The 18,064-nt window shown below is 37.9% G+C and overlaps 1 pseudogene; it reads right to left on the bottom strand.

The window, feature by feature from the left end:
* Nucleotides 1-2,424: 2,424 nt before the first annotated feature.
* LOC100960411 overlaps nucleotides 2,425-18,064 on the bottom strand; it is a 129,585-nt pseudogene continuing 113,945 nt past the window's right edge.

The raw sequence follows: 18,064 nt of genomic DNA, 5'->3' as shown, positions 1-18,064 counted from the left end.
TTCTCCCTTGCTCTCCAGGATTTTTCTCACTTGAGAACTGCTTTTTCCCGTGTCTTCTACTGAAAGTAGTAGCATAAGGATTTCTCTTTAAATATACGGCTCCAGCTTCAGCTTTAAGATGCCTCGTGCATCAACATTTGCCTACATTATTTGCTTTTGTTTTTATTTCTCCAGCTGCAAATCTTTCCCAGAGAACAAAGTTAGAGTTACACTCCCCTCCTTTGGCAGTATTAAAACAGAATGCCAGGTTCCTGCACTGCTTCCGCAACTCTCTGGCTGTGTGCACTCACTGCTATCTTGGCCACAGCATGGATCTCCAAAAAGATGCCAACCTGGTGACAAATACTAATTATTTTTATTTGAAAAAAGATATTTAAAAGATTTCTCAATTACAGTCATGGTAGCAGCAGCAGCAACAACAATGGAAAAATCAGCATAACTACAAAAGAAAAAAATGTTTTGCTTTGGGCTCTCCAGTCCCAACATGCCAAATGAAATTTTTACCCAGGTTTTTATATTTCCATTATACATGAGAAAATCCTAATTTCTACTTTCTTAATGAATTAATAGAACAATAATTAACTAGATTTATTTGATTATCATAACCTTTATTTTATTGATATTTGATGTCTTTTAATACTTTCCGAAACCTAAAACTCTATGACCAGTCTACTCATTCCAACCACCTACCCAGGTTGTCTCATATGTTTAAAAATATGGCACTGCTGATATAAATGATAAACAAAACAACTCTTGAATGAGACTATACAGGGAGAGAAAAATTTAGTAAATTTTAGTGCATATTAAAGACATTTTAATAATAAAATTAGAATTTATTAAATTTATTATTAAAATTTAAAATTTTTAATAATTTTAGTGCATATTAAAGATTAAATATTTTAGTGCATATTAAAGACATTTTTATTTTTATTAAAGCATCTGTACTGATATTCCTGCATTTCATTCTACCCATCAAGCCAAGAGGAATTCTTAGATGATTATAGCAAGAATGTCTCATCCTTCTCTGGGGCAGTTTTTGTAGGGTTAAAGCATATTTGGAAGCAAAATATTTCCAAAAAGGTTTACAAATCTACTTTAAGACCATGAGGAATTTACAGGGCATGCATTTCTTTCTTGAAATTTTGAAGTTCTATTTTTACTTCTCTTTTTGTATGTAAGACATCCATATGGTTAATCAACATTATCAGTAAATATTTATTAAACAAGTGCTACATGCCAGGCGTGGGAAGCCCAGCGGAGCCAGCTCTCTGAATTTCCACTGGTTCAAGATGTTACCTGATGCGTGAATCATTCTTTGCTTAGTGAAACTTTGTTAAATTTGTCTAAAGTTTTTATTTTTCTTTTTTGGCATTGCCTTTTGTAAATAAAATGAACAAGTGATTAGATAAGCGAACAACCTAAAAAGGACTTTGGGTTTTCATTTGGTGAAGATAATAATAATTTTTTATATTAATGAATAATAGATGGGATTGATGACTATTCCCTCAGAGTAGGCTAGGGCCATAAAACAAAAGAGAAATCTAATTCTGAGGCTGAGACCAAGTCTTGTATGATTTTGTATAACGTGCTCACTAGGCTAAAGTGATCTACGTGGCTGGTGAGCCCAGCACACCCTGTTCCCCGACTTCTCATCTCATACAGGCTGGAGAAAACGGTGCAGCCGAGAGGAGCTGGTGACCCACAGTGGCGACCAAAGAGGTACAGTGATGGGCTTGTAGCCGGAGGGATTTCTGATACTGAGTCTAGAGCCACCCTTCCAGAAAGAAATGCCTCACACAGTACCTGCAGTTTACAGTGGATTGTAAAGGTGCAGTCTGTTCCCTGGTTTGAAGCTCTGATACTGGGGAGGTGGGTGCAGGGGCTGGTAGTCCAGTCTGAGACTTCCTCCTCCACCCCCCACCAAGGCAACCGTTTGAAATCTTCCTGCTCAGTGGCCTGAGGCAACCTACCCTTGATAGTAATAGTTCATTACCAGGCTGGAGAATATGGGTGGAGTGGAGGAAGCCCAGACCTGGGGGAATGAGGGCCCCGGCTTATTCAAGGCCGTGCCGGGCCAGAGTGTGCCCTTCCTGGGACCAGGCCAGCAGAGTCTGCGCACACAGACTGCAGACACTACATCATCAAGCGCTCACCTTAGGGGCCGCCTGATGCCACTCTGCTGGCAGGTGGAAAGTGGGGGGTGGCGGGGAAGGAGCTGGGAGAGGAGAGTGCACAGGTACACCCAGAGGGCACAAGAAAAGGAGCGGGTTTGGAGAAGGGGGGTATAAAGACCCTCAAAGGGGAAAATAGTCCTTTGTAGTCATCGATTGGGTCAGCCCCTTTTGGATTTGGAGGGCATATTGTATATCATTAAAAATAAATGTCCAGTGATCCCTGAGCACCAAATGATGTTACCATCTTGTACTAAAACCAGCGATTCCTCTTCTGGGGCTCTTCACGGAAGGCCCGTAAGGGCGCCTGCCGGTCTGCCCGGCGCCCCTCAGCTGGTGGCCGCGCAGTGAGGCCGGCGCCGCGCTTGCGGGTCAGCGTGAGCAGCCGCGGCAGGTGCCTCGGGCTGCAGAGCAGGTGCCCTGAGCTGCTGCGGTCCGCGTCCGCATAGAAGCCGCAGCCAAGATAGGAGATGTACAGGTTGATGCGGAGGGCGACGACAGCGAAGGTCCACGTGGTGAGGTCCAGCGTCTGCACAGCTGCGGACATCGCTACCCGCCCGGCAGCCGCGCAGCGCCAGCGCCGGGTGGGTGACCCACCTCGTGCAGTAGCCGCCCAACCCCGGGAGTAGTCCTCGCGCAGGTCCCAGCTCAGGGCGTTGAAATGCGGAAACTGCCAGGAGTAGAGGATTCCTCCAGGAAGACACGGCCCCGCGTCCAGGCGCCAGGGTCTGCTGTCCAGCCCAGGACAAGTGGGATGGCCCTGACCACCGCCCCGACCCATGTTGGCAATGCTGACCCTCTTCAGTGGTGTGTAACAGCAGGTGTAAAGGAGAATGTTGAAGTCCCCCAAGGCTCCTGGGAGTGGACTGACCCCTCACCCAGGACAGAAGGGCCCCACTCCTGGAACAGCCCAGCAAGCAGCAAAGGACACAGCTAGCAGCGGGCTTGCTGCGCTGACCTGTCCACCACCCAGAGGTCTGTTCTTCGTCCTAGTCATGTCTGAGTCAATGACAACTCATCAAATGGTTGATGGGAGTTAGCAGCACAGGATGCAAGGCCCGTCCCAACAGAGGTAAGCAGGAAACAGGGCCAGTCAAAGGGTTCTGGGGCCAACGCAAGGATGGGAGACTCAACTCCAGCTGGGAGTCTGACTTTGTATATCGAGTGAGCCAGAACCCCCGGTGAATCCTCCGCATGCAGCTTCTTCTCTTTCCTCTGCTTTTCTTCTTTTGTCTCTTTTCCCACATTTACTGAGCCTTCAATGATTGAGGCTGACTCAGGTTCCAACAGTTCCTTTTCACGTGGCTTTCTGGAAAGATACACTGGGGGCTCATCTGGCGAATTTGGAGTTAGCAGCACAGAATGAAAGAAAGCTCATTGGCGAATTTGGCTTGACCTGAAATGTCTTTTCCAGGGAAGAAGATGCCAGTGGATCTGGCTTTGGTTTGACTTGCTGGTTGAGCTTCTGTTCAGTTGTGTGACATACGAGGAAATTAAAGTGCTGAAATGTGATCCACTGGTCACTGGCCTTCCTGGAAAGATGCATGAACTCCTGAGAGAATTCCTAGAAAGTTAGAAAGTTCTTTCATGATACTAGACACATTCCCTACCCAGCCAAAAGCCAAAAAAGACCCATCCAGCTTCCATTTATGTTTATCTCCGCTCCTTCTACTTTGAGGATTATATCAGGGACCATGCTGGTGGCACAAACGAAGTCTGAGGGGGCCTATGGCCCTCTAGTTGAGAGCTGTCATCATCATTGCCATTGTTATCATCAAAGCTTCTGAGTGGGAACAAAGTACTTCTCTTGTTATCACAAACCAGTGGCTACGGACTGAGGCTAGGCCAAGAGGCCTGTGGTTCTGCTCCTAAGGTTGCCCTCTGCCTTCTCCTCTAGCTTCCCCTACGTGGCAGCAGGGGTGAGGAGGGAGTGTGCAGGATGATGCCATAGCTCATGAGTCTGGCTGCTCCTCGGAACCCCATGTCCTCTCTTCTCACTGGCTATGGGGCGCCGTCATCTTCCTTCCCCTGCCTTTGTGGGAAGAATGGATATTGTCTTTCCAGAAAGGATTACAGTCAAACAACTGAGGTTCAGGGAAGTGTCCACATGCTAGCATTCCTACTTAGAGAATGGTATTCGTACAATCCTTTTTTCCGTTCTTTCATTCAAACATTTAATTACTCATCAATTATTCACTGGGTGCTTCCTATACGCCAGAATTCTTCCAGGCACTGGAGATACAGAGATGAGCAAAAAAGCCCTGTCCTCAGAGGACTCCTATTCTACACTTTATATGCTCTCTGACTTCTCAGAGATTTCATTAAACATGAATGCGTGAATGCTGCTTATCTATCTTTTCCGAATCTCTTTTTCCTGATTTGTAAAATGGAATAAAACCTCCTCACAAGGTTTTTACACAGATAACATACAAAACATGTAGGAAACTATAAAAATTGAAGGAACCATGGCTTGTGAATAGTGGATTGCTACCACAGGCAGTATTTTGTTAAATTCTCTACTAATGAGATGATGATAATATCAAGATTATGAAGCAATACAGTCAGGAAGACCTCAGTTGAAGTCCTTGAACTGATAAGATCAGATATTTGACCTTGCAAAATGTATTAACCTATTGACATAATGTCTTTTTTCTGCTAAGTGAAAATTTGATTTAATTTGAAAGGTTATTATAAGGATTATTGATAGCCTATGCAAATTGCCTACCCACTGAACAGGAACTATTTTAAATGCTCAAAAAAGGACAGGTATGAGAAGTTACAATTATGTGGAGAAACCAGGATTCTCACAGCCTTGTGGGAGAGTTTAGGTTAGGTCACCTATTCTGGAAATGTGTTTGGCTACATTTTCTAAAGCTGAACATGAACATTTCTCACAGCATGTAAATTCCACTGTACTTAGGTTTGTCAGAAGACATCCTCTTTAGAGCAGCGCCTGTGGCTCTAAGGAGTAGGGCGCCGGTCCCATATGCCAGAGGTGGTGGGTACAAACCAAGCCCTGGCCAAAAACTACAGAAAAAAAAAAAAGAAAAGAAAAGAAAAAAAAAAAAGACATCCTCTTCTAGATGACTATATCAGTGCTATTCACAATGGACCAAATCTGGAAACTAATTTAATGCTTATCATTGGTTGACTAGCTCTTCAGAGGGTGGAATGCTGTTTAACAACATGAATCAACGATTTACAATACACAATAACATCAATGAATTTCAGAAACTTATATTGAATGAAAGGAGCCAGACTTAAAGAAGTATGTGCTCTAAAGTATGCAAAGGAGTATTTGATTTTGCTGAGGACAGGATCTGAGAAACAAGAGGCCTATACTATCTAATCTATATAGGCAATCTTCCCAGACTGACTGGCTTTTCATCTTAACTTTACCATATCTTAATTTTGTGACCTTGCACACCTGTGTGTCTGTTTTCTCTTTTTAAAAATGATATAACTGCTTTTTCTTTTGTTTTTATTGTTGGGAATTCATGGAGGGTACAAAGAACCAGGTTACAGTGATTGCATTTTTTTAGGTAAATTCTGTCTATAATTGTGTCCCACCCCCAAGAGATGTGTCACACACTGTGACCCCCTCACAACCCCCCTCCCTCCTTCCCTCTCTCTGCTACTCCCTTTCCTCACCCCCTCTCTCCTTTACCCTCTCTGCTATTCCCTTTCCCCACCCCTTCCCTACTTCCCTCTCTCTGCTCTCCCCTTCCCCCACATCCAATTTCTTTATTAAAACTTAATTAAATTAATTAATTAATCATTTTTTTATTGTTTCAGATTCACTGAGGGCACAAAGAGTTAGGTTACACTGATTGCATTTGTTAAGTAAAGTTCCTCTTATAGTTCTGTCTCGCCCCCAAGAGGTGTGCCATACACGGAGACTGCCATCCCCCTTCCTGGTCCCCTCTCTCCACGCTCCTTCATTCCCCTACCCCACCCCTTGTATTAGATCATCTACTGCCTTCATATTAGAATTGATTGCATTGGATTCTTGCTTCTCCATTCTTGTGATGCTTTACTAATAAGAATGTGTTTCAACTCCATCCACATTAATAAAAAAGATGTCAAGTCTCCATCTTTTTAATGGCTGAATACTATTCCATGGTATACATATGCCACAGCTTGTTAGTCCATTCCTAGGTTGGTGGACATTTAGGTTGTTCCCACATTCTGGTGATTGTAAATTGAGCTGTGATAAACAGCCTAGTGCCAATGTCCTAATGATAAGATGATTTTTGTTTTCTTCTGGATAGATGCTTAGTAATGGGATTGCAGGATCAAATGGGAGGTCTATGTTGAGGTACTTGAGGATTCTCCCTACTTTCTTCCAAAAAGGTTGTATTAGTTTGCAGTCCCACCAGCAGTATAAAAGTGTTTCTTTCTCTCCACATCCACACCAGTATCTGCAGTTTTGAGACTTTGTAATGTGGGCCATTCTCACTGGGGTTGGGTTATTTCTCAGGGTGGTATTGATTTGCATTTCTCTGACGATTAGGAATGATGAGCATGTTTTCATACATTTGTTAGCCATTTATCTGTCTTCTTTAGAGAAGGTTTTATTCATTTTTCTTTCCCAGTGATATCTGGGATTGTTGGTTCTTTTTTATTGATTAATTTGAGTTTTCTGTATATCCTAGTTATCAAGCCTTTGTCCAATTCATAATATGCAAATATCTTTTCCCGTTCTGAAGGTTGTCTGTTTACTTTGGTGGTTGTCTCCTTAGCTGTACAGAAGCTTTTCAGTTCAATTAAGTTCCATTTATTTATCTTTGTTGTTGTTGCAATTGCCTTGGAAGTCTTCCTCATGAAATCTTTCCTCAGTTCAATATCTTCAAGTGTTTTCTACACATTTTCTTTGAGGATTTGGATTGCTTCAGGCCTTAGGTTTAAATATTTTATCCATCCTGAATCAATTTGCATAAGTGGTGAAAGGTGCAGGAAAAAATGACATAATTTCATAGTGTAATGTTATTCTGGGAAAGTAAATAGTTAATACCCATGAAACACTTAGAAGAACCCCCAACAACTAGCAAGTATTGAACAACAATTGTGATTTGTATTATGAATATAAATTATTTAAACACGGCTAAGCAGATGCTGACTTGTTAATGTTAAATATATAATCTTTAAAAAGCTAGCAATCTGTATTGATAAACATTTTATAAACTCTATCCATTATTTCTTTGCCTTGATGACGAACTGAAGCCAAACTGATAACCAAAATAACATTTCCTACATGGGAATTTATAAGTTCAAGGAACCCATCATTTGAAGTTAACAAAAATCTATAATAATATTTAAAAAATATCATCTTAAATTTACTTTTAAAAAATACAATTAATTCGATCAAGTCATGAACTTCATGGTATTGTGACTGGCTCATCACGGAGTGGGACTTTTTAACCCAGCAGTGATTAACAGAGACAAAAGCTGTCCTAATTTTAGAAGAGTGATGTGAGAAAAACAAATGCATAGCAATACTGACTTGGGGGGGGGGCAAAACTGACACATAGTCCTATGATAATAACTTCTATCTCTTTAATTAACTGGCTGAATTAACTAACAGCTCTATAGTTAAATCCTTTTGCCCACATTTTTGGAGCTTGAAGGACTTGACAATTATGATTTCAGCTGCAAAAGAAATTAGTGGAATTGAGCTTATGTGAAGGAGGCAAGTGTATAACTGAGAGTTAACTAAGGTAACCTTCATGTGTCATTCAAGTTTGTTAATGATAAAGGATAAACGTGTCCATATATGTAGTTTATATATATATATATATAATTATAATAAATCTCACCTTCAGAAACTGTAACCACAGCAATTATTTTGAACTTAGATCAGCAAAGCTTCTAATCTTCCCACACATGCTGGAGGTATACTTTTTAACACTTCCATGGTTTGCCATTGCAAAGTAATAATCAATATTAAAGCAACTTTTACTCAAGAAAGGGGATTATCTTTTCAACACTTAAAAACAGCTGTGGACTGTTTCCTGTTTGCCCAGCATGGACATACTTTACCAGACACTTCCCATTAGCCCATGTTTGGGGTGTCCCTGGTAAGGCTTTATATTGTTTTCCAGTATGTCTTCAGAATGACAGCTCTATTAAATAATACCCTCAACTTTGGCAGGGTTCTTTGAAGCTTTCTTGTTCTGGACTGTATAATGGTGGCAGGAAGGGGAGATTTAGGAGTGATTGCTTGGTTCACTGGAGAACCAATGATCATTTGAGACCAATTCGGAATGTATGACAATATCCTGTTAAGAAACCCTACTTGAAATTTGTGATTATTGTGTGCAACTAAATCAATCTATCTTTCACATCTTCCATTGGCATGCTGGCGTCTTTTAGAGAGGCTCTCATAGTACCTTCAACAGCTGTCAGGTTCTCATTATCTATCTCTTAAAAATTGAATTTAAATGGATGTAAAATCTTTCCTGAAGGTTATTGTTTTTAGCATGTCATAGAAATGTAGTGCTAAGAGAATCTTAAGTATTAAAGACTTGCTCATCTATTTTAACTGAATTAAAATCACCCTAATTAGAACAAAGAAATCCCATTTATTCATAAATTGTTCTAGCTAGGGAATCCATCACTGTCACTTCCGCTGGGTGGAGACTCAATGGCAGGGAGAAGAGCATCTCAGTCTCTTTAGGCTACTATAGCAAAATACTTTGAACTGGGCACTTTATAAACAAAAGAAATTCATTTTTCACATTTATGGAGGCTGGTAAATGCAAGATGAGGTACCAACAGATGTGATGTCTGGCGAGGACTTGCTCTTTGCCTCAAGCATGGCAGAAGGGGCATAAGAGAATAACCACTTCTCCCCTCATACCTTTTTTTTTTTTTTACAAGGTCATTGATCTGATTTATGAGGATGGAGCCCTAATCACCCTCAATGTCCTCACCTCTTAATAGTATCATATTGGGGATAAAGTTTCAGCACATGAATTTCTGGAAAACACCTTCCTGCTATAGGAGGGAGTATTAAAATTTCATAGTGGAAACAAAAAGAAAGGTTTTGCATATGTCCTGATTGGAAGTTGTTGCCGTGGAGAAGCTAGAGGTGAGCTAACTAAAAGCTAGGCATCCCCTGTGATTGGCTACGAAACATATTTGGCTTTCTCTGGTTGGTCCTTAGTTGGAAGGACAGGCACTAATTACAGAAGCTAGTAGTTGGTTAAGTCCTTACAAATTGATCTGTCCCTAATTTAATTACTACACAGATTGTGGTTAGGTTTTCTGGACTGGTTGCTACAGATTGTGAGTGAGAATTTTAATTTTATAAGTGTTCTGGCGATTGTTCATTTGCATATTCTACCTACTATTTGTCTTTGCCTTTCTTTGCAGATGAAGAAATTGAGAACCTCAAAAGAAATGTTTAAAATTTGCATCATCCCTGATTCCAGCTTTTGAGTTTGTTTCATATATTCATTGAAGAACTGTTATTTTTCAAAAGCTAAGCACAGGTCTCGGCTGAACAAGAGAGACAAAGTTCTTCCCATCATGAAATTTGCTTTCTTTTCACACAAATAATCCCATAATATTATGTCAAGTTCAGTTTTTCCAGCCAAATCACACTTTTTCACCAGTTTTCAGACACCTTCATTTTTTTTCCCTTTTTCTGTGGGTGTTATTTTGTTTCTCAAAGACAAATCATATTTTGTCGATGGGATCTTACCTGCCTGACTTTAAAAGCAGGTGTGTGTCTACTCAATTAAAGTCTTACATTTGTCATTATTCTTCCCAAGAAATGACTTAAACATTAACACCAGGTACTGAGGGAATGTGCTCACATAGGCACTTCTGTTCTTTACCTCTGTTGATTTTTAAGTGTATTGAATGGAAACATTCAAGAAAATGAATTTGTTTCATTGCTGGATCTTTTGGCATATATCACTCATAACACGTAGATAGCTTGGCTGTAAGCTAAGCAAAATAAATACATCTTTAGATAGGTTTTGCATCCTTGAGATTTTTACGTGCATATATTTGATATAACCATCTTGCCTTTATGAAATGGGGGTAGAAGTGAAGTCAAAGGTATTTTTGTGGAGAAGCTACTTTTTATTCCCTCGGGTCCTGAGAAATCACAGTATAGGTTATGGGAATGGCTCTGAGTGATTTTTTAAAGTAATGAAATGCAAGAAGCACATTTTTCAGTGATGGAGAAGGGCACCGATTTGCTAGATGAAGTAGAGAAATGGTTATCAGGCACTAATGTGAGTCAGAATCGCTTTCTGATGCGGTAAGTCTGAAGGAGGCTTTGTAACGTGCATTTCTAACATGTCAACAGGAGTTGGTGTTGGTGGTCTGGAAGTCACACTTTGAGAACCACTGGAGTAAAGGATGCATCATGCAATGAATTCCCCTGTGCTTTGGAAGTCCAGTAATTCACCTTAGTTTCAGTAATGGAAACCACTTTAAGATCAGATCAGATCAAGTGCAGGCTCTAATGGTGAGGCAAATTTTTGTTACTTTTTGGCTTGACGTTGGGAAATCCATACAGGATTCTGCCTTGTGGGGGTCATTAAATTCCACCAAATTAATATTTGGAACAAAAGCACTTTGGGGGAAAAAAACCAAGACTGATTTTTTTACTAGTAGGAGATTTAATATAACATTTATAAAAATGAAATTAAAATATAAAGCCATTGAGATCTTAAATATTAATTTCCATAAGCCTAATGGATTTCCTCTGCAGCTTACAGGAGTATAAGTATGTTCTTATTAAATTTAAACCAATAAAACTTTCTGTACTGAATGTATGATAAGAACTGCAATTTCTAAAAATAAATGTTCTTTACAAATTACAACAAACAACACCTTTGTAGTTTAAATAGTAATATCAGTGAACTGTTGCATAGCTTAGAAAGGTTTATTTTGCTATTTAAGAAATGTTGATAGAATTATAAACATCATGGCAAAGTGGGGGCATGAATTTTAACTCAAATCAAAACTTTGTCCTAACTAATTAATAATGTTTATGTTTTGAGCCCCTGAAAACATTGAAGTGTGACTATTACCCAACCATCTCACTTACATTTTAGTAGCATTAATTTCTAGTCCTTTTGTCAACAACATTATTCATTCTCAAAGTTAAATACCATTGGACTTGTAATTTTCACTTTTAAAAAGAAAATTTCACTTAAAGATAAATGAATTATAGAATGTTACCTTTTACTTATTTATGATTAATTATATGGCACATACAAATGACCATATTCAACTTAATTTCTTTTCTTATCCTGTTCTACATTTTTCGTTCTATTTATTACATTGTCTTCATAAGGAGGACTTCTGAAGCCTCAAATATCAAAAATCTCAGGATCATCTATGTATGCAACCCGATATTTAAGTCCGTTAGGAAGAGAAATGTATTCCACAATGCCGGGCATAAAACCAGACACATCCCTAAGTCTTCTGATTAACACAAAAACTGACTCTAAAGACTCCGTGCCCAGAATTTGGAGGAATTCAGTTTTACTCACACTATTCAACTGTTATACTTTAAAGTGTGACATTTAGAGACTTCATTCTGCCTGAACAGAAGTAAAATAGGACTCTAAACATCCACACATCATGTTGCCAACTGGATAATCAATACATCAATTTAAGCATATGAAGTCAGGCTTCTAGAGCCTTCCTCCAAATGATAATCTAGCCTTCTTTGGGTCCAAGGAACAAGTTTCTTGCTAAGATTTTCAGAGTCTAAGTACATTAGAAGTCCTGAGCCTGTACAGGAGCTTCATGGACAGAAGTCACAGTTTACTGTTCATTGCCAATAGTCCCCTCAGCACAATAACTTTTTCCATCCCTTTCATGGGGAAATTTCCTCCATACTGTTGCAACTTCTGTCTGCAACTTAACATATAACAACTGTACCAACGTTGAATGGACTTGTTCTGAACCTACGGATGCCAACATTCTTAAACGAGGACTTCTTAGAGTCTTGCTTGCCTTCTGGTTAGGCAGGTTAGTGGGAAATTTGGGTGGGAGGTAATCAGGAAAGGTAAAATTTTATTTTTTCCCATTCATCAACAGTAGTGGAAAATAAATGCATAAAAATATATCAGTAAAGAATCCCTTGCCACTGTGTGGTGTGTGTGTACATGAGTATTTTGTGAGTATGAACTGGAGCTTAATTAGAAGGGAGGGAGGAAGGAAGGGAGGGAAGGAGGGAGGGAGGAAAGGGAGGAGAAAAGGAAGGAAGGAAGCAAGGAAGGAAAGAAGGAAGGGTGGATGAATTAAATTATTCTATTCCCTACCTCCCCTTTCTGAAATAAAAGCAGTTTCCTGTGTCAAATACCTTTTTGATGGAGAATTTTCCTTTTTGAAGTGATTGGAATAAGATGTGCACTAATTGGGCAGTATTTTCACAATAATTCATAGCTGGGGGCCTTTATTCCTCACTCGAATTCAATTTTCTGTCCTTTTCTTTAATAAATATAAATAAGTCTTCAGAAGTAGGACATCCTGGGATTCTTTGTTGGAAGACAAGCGTCTCCTTCATCTCAATGCTGTGTGTGAATACAGTTCACAGTCACAACGTGACCCTTTTACAACCTTATTTTGGAAATAGTTGAAAAGCTAAAAGAAAAATATGCTTACCCGGATATTTGGTGTTTTAAGTGAGCATTATGGTTCTTTCTTTCTTTCTTTCTTTCTTCTTTTATCTCTTAAGGTAGAAAATGTCACAATATAATCTTGGTGAGTAAAAATAGAGCCATAAACTCAAAAAGAGTACCAGTTTATATTTACTTTTATGTATTTCTCATTATAAGTAACCTAAATTTAACAAAAACTGTGTCTAATACTGAGGTGATCTTTGCATACAAACCTGACAAGCACTTATTTTAATTGTATTTAAAATCTTCATCTTCTAAGAATTTCTGTTTGTTTCTGAGCCCATTCCCTAGCACAGTTTACAAACGAACATAATAGATTATGAATGAAAAATTAAATAGGTAATTCTATGTTCAGCTGAACTAAGCAATCTTTGACATTCTAAATCTATTTTTTACTTCTATTTGGTGTCCTTATAATAAAATAATTATTCACTATTTGAAATAATTTATATCTGACTTCTCTGATTGACTTTAACTGTACTCACACATGGTCTATACCTACAGTCTTTGCTGTGGTGTCCCCAGGGCCCGAAAGATAGCTAATGTGGAATAAGTGAACACAGGCTAACTCACTGAATAAATGAACAAAATGAACAAATGAAAAAGAAGAATACGAAGGGAGACGTCTGGGAAAATGATTAGAAACCACATTGTTATGAGTCTAATAGGCCTATTTAATCCTTCTTTTTATGAATGAATTACAGATAAAGTAAGAGGTGAAGATTCCGACTATATTTTTATGAAATATCTTCTTAAAAAAAAAATTCTCTGATCTTACGTCATTTTGCCAAAAACACTTCCGTTCTTTCAGGCTCATCTCAATCTTTTCCTATTGTGGTCGCTTAGTCCACTGTGACCTTTGCCTAATTCAGACCTTTCTACACTTTCTATGGGACATAATCTCTTATCAAAAACACATGAACATCTGTAATTAAGGGAAGGCTTGTGAGATCAGATCTTCCTGGATTTGAGTGGGCCCTAAATGCAACAATGAGTGTCCTTAAAAGAGACAGAAAAAGAGAAGATAGAGACATTAAAAAAAAAAAAAAAGCCCAGGTGGAAACAAAGGCAAAGATTGGAATTATGGACCTACCCCCCAGGCCAAAGAAAGTGGTTGTAGGCAGCCACTGGAAGCCAGGAGAGAGAGATGGAATCTATGGTTACTCAAAGTCTCCAAAGGGAATAAATCTGCAAGTATTTTTATTTTTGTATTTCTAACCTCCAGGACTGTGAGAGAATAAATTTTTGTTGATGTAAAAACAAAACAAAACAAAAGAAAACACATGAACATCTTCTCTGCAAGACAACTGGGATATTTTCTTATATCTTCCTGTGTCTGTGTTTCATCTCTCCAACTCAATCATAAGATCCTCGGAGTTCAATCCTATGTTGAAGAACCAAGAGTTTCATCAATAAATGGTCGCCCTCTTCTCTGAATGCATCTAAAGAAGTAGAGAAATAGAATGCAAAGTAAACATTGAAGCTACTACGTAATGGTGACTGCTGATAGAGTTTAACGCGCAGGCATAACTTTGGGTTGGTTGATTAAATGGACTCGATAATATTTACGTTCAGAATTTGGCACCTATCCTAATCTTATATGCCTTCAGATATCATTTACTACTATTTTTTTGCCTCCACAAAAGGTGTTTATGTGCCTGCAATAACATATAAGATTTTTGTGCGTGATTATAATAGCTCCAAGTTGGCATCGTCTTTCCAAGTAAAGTCAATCGCAAAAGGACGTAAATGAGGTCTAGGTAAGACCAACATGTGTTTGTAACAAGAGCATGATACAACCATACTTCTTATGAACTCATCAAATCACTCAGTTTTATAGAATATGTTAGAATTATTTTTCAACTGTTGCATATTTCTTACCTCGTGTTCTTCGTTTACATCTAATAACAACAAAACACTGAAAATTAAAGAAAATACACTTAACTTTGATCATGAAAGTATAGAGAAGTTAAAATACATCCAGTAGTAAAATTTATTATTAGCAGAATACAGTGTAAATGAGAGATAAAGCTGACAAATTTTACAAGTTGCTCAATATTGAGACCATCAAGTGTTTCAGTCTGTGATGGATTAAATAAGGGGAGGAAATTAAAGTAGTACAAGTTATTCCTATTCAGAGATTTTAATGTCAGGCAGACTAAAATGGTTAGGGGTGTTTGGTCAAGGATAGTAAGGAAGCAAACACTGAGCTATGGATTGGTTACACTTCGGGAGGCTGGTGGGCTTTAAACTGCAGATCAGTCCGTCTTTAGCAAGAGAGCATGAGCTTGCGTTGACAAACACAGAAAATTTTATCTGGTAGACTTTGAGCAGGATTTAATTTCTATGAATTGGCAGTTAGGACATCTAAATTTTCAGCACAAAGATAATTAGTCTTTACTATAGAAGGCAGAAGAAGATAAGTGGAATGAATTTAGAATCTGAAATCCAGGTTGGTCTCATACTAAAATGACTGACATTTGGTAAGACATGTTGCTATACAAGTTTTGATTTTTGCATCAAACAAAATGTCTATCTTAAAATGTTTTAATAAGGCTCAAAATCAAAGTTGCAGAGCAGGTCAAAAGGCTATTAGTTAGGAATTATTTAATAAATAATAGTCCTCTTTGTGAAGGCATTAGAGGTATTACAAAATGTGATTTTATAAAATAGTGACAAATGAAAATTACACAGATTAAATTATGGAAAACATGCTTTTGATTTACTTTTTATAAGAGAACAATATGCATACATACAGGATAGCAAATAAAAGATACACAGGGTATGAAAATTAACTTCACAAACTCATCCTGGAAAAAGTGCTACATGCATCATCACTGAATATCACTCGCCTTTGAAATACTCCCCTTGGGAAGCTTGGACCAATGCCAGTGCCTAAGTCCATCTTTCAAAGTAAGTTTGAAATGCTTTTTCTGGAATGATCAGTAGAGTTGTTGCCATACGAGTCCTGACAATTAAGTTTGCAAACTTGCCAACATGCACTTATTTTGGCAGCACTATACAACAACTTGGTAAGGTTCCATGACCTTGGTATATCAGTGTCTGACAACTGTTTTCTTGTCAACATGTGACAGTGTCTTGCTGACTGGCATTCAGTATTGTTGGGTGTTTTTGTGTGTTGTACAATGACAGCACTAATGGTCATTTCATAAAGACTTTCAAAATTGCTTTAAAGGGTGGATGAGGTGCTGGAGTGGGTGCATAGCTGCCTCAGAGGAGTACTTTGAAGGTGACTGCAGTGATATTCAGCAGTGAGATATGTAGCACATTTTAAAGAATGAGTTCATCAACTTAATTGTCACACCTTGTATGTCCAATATTAATAGTGATTATTGGTGAGGACTTTTTCATTCTCTATGCTTTTTCTAATCTTTCTAAAATTTTAAAAAATAAGGAATTACACTTAAATAGAAAGAAAATACTGAAAAGAAATATAGAAATAGCCCAATGGGAAAGCATGAGGAAACCAGAAATATATCCACAAATTATATACAGGCAATTGATCTTTGACATGCAGCATGGCAGAGCATTTGGACAACAAACAGATTTTCTCAAAAATACGTACAATTGACACCCACATTAAAGTAAAAAGTAAATTAAAATGAAATAAAATCCTTACTTCATATCATATATGATAATCAACTCCAGGAGAATCATAGGGCCAAACAATAAATTTGAAGCAATAAAGATTGTTTTTATGACATCAGAATAAAAAACAATTTAAAGAAATAATTGTCACCCTTGACAATGGTGGAGTCTATTTTTCAAAGAAAACATAAGAATAGTGAGACATAAACCAGAGAAGTAATATCCAAAGCCATAAGGGACTTTCAAACAGGCTGTAGAGAGATTACTCACACACTTGCCACACAACAAGTAGATCGCCATTAAAAAGAAGAGCAAAGGTTATTAAAGGAATTTTACAAAAAAAGAAAAAGAAAATGGTACCCAATCATATAAGCAATCAAAAAATACAAATTAAAATTAATTTAGATTAATTTATTAATTGATATTAAGGAACATTAAAACCTGATTATACCTAGCATAAGTAAGGATGGAGAACAGTTAGAATTCTAATACATTTTACTGTTTGGCAATAGCCAATGAAGTGGATATGCTCATACTTTGTGACCCAGAAAATGCACTCTTAGACACATAACTCAAAAATTTCACACAAATGTACCCAAGAACACACAAACTAAAATGTTCATAGAAGCATTTCCATAATTTACAAAAAGTAGAAATAATCCTCTGCCCATCAATGTAGAAAAGGTAAATACAGGGTAATACTATAGCAATGTAGTATTTTGAGGCTTATCAGTAGAAACAATAATAACAATAATATGGGCAGGAGAGTGTATTATGGCTCCAATATGATTTAAATTTTCTGAGAAAGTACATAAGATAACAGGGTATTACCTAAAGTAGCAAATTCCATTCTTTTATCATTATGCCTGTCAGAAAATTTATTTTATCTATTGGTGAGAAAACGTTTAAAACACAATTCCAATTGTGATAAATAATACATGTAAATAACATTTTTCCTATATATATAAATATGTGCTCATAAAGACTGTTTATCCTAGTGGGAAATCTTCATATTTAAGACTAATACTACTTCTAGTAATTTAATTCTTGCAATCAATTCACTGTTTTTCTGAACTCTCCAATTAATTCAAACTGATGTGAAAGAAATGAGAATGTTATACTTCAAAGTAATTGTTCTTTTCAGCATATTATTTCATAGATGCAAGTTTAAATACAAGTTATAACTAAACAGAATTATTCACAGGAATTCTCTTGCCCTCTCTCTCCCTAAACTGTCGAGGAGAAAATACTGCATGTAAACCCCCCAAACTCCTATAAATTGTTGTTCATAGATAGCTGGAATCAAAGGGAAATTAGTAAATTTGCTTCTAGAAAACCAAGTTTATTAAAGGTTTTCCTGGTGTGAGTGCACATGGCCCAGAAGAATATAAAGCTTGATATTAGGAGTCTATTAGTAGTTGATGGGTGTGGAGCAGTTCACAGGAGAATGAAAGGAAAACTTCCTTGAGTTATACCAGGCAGATAGTCACTATGTTTTGATTTGTTTTTACATAATGTATGAGTGTCAGGTAGGTTCATAAGGGAAAAGTAGGTAAGGAAGCTTCTGGGGAAAGGGGAGGAGGACAGGAGGGAAGGGGAGAGGATGAGTGGAGGGAGGGTGATTGGTGGGAC

Source organism: Otolemur garnettii, unplaced genomic scaffold (genome assembly GCF_000181295.1).
Source record: "Otolemur garnettii isolate 467f Iridium unplaced genomic scaffold, OtoGar3 scaffold00001, whole genome shotgun sequence".
NCBI classification, from domain to species: domain Eukaryota; kingdom Metazoa; phylum Chordata; class Mammalia; order Primates; family Galagidae; genus Otolemur; species Otolemur garnettii.
This window is presented reverse-complemented; position numbering and strand designations above follow the sequence as displayed.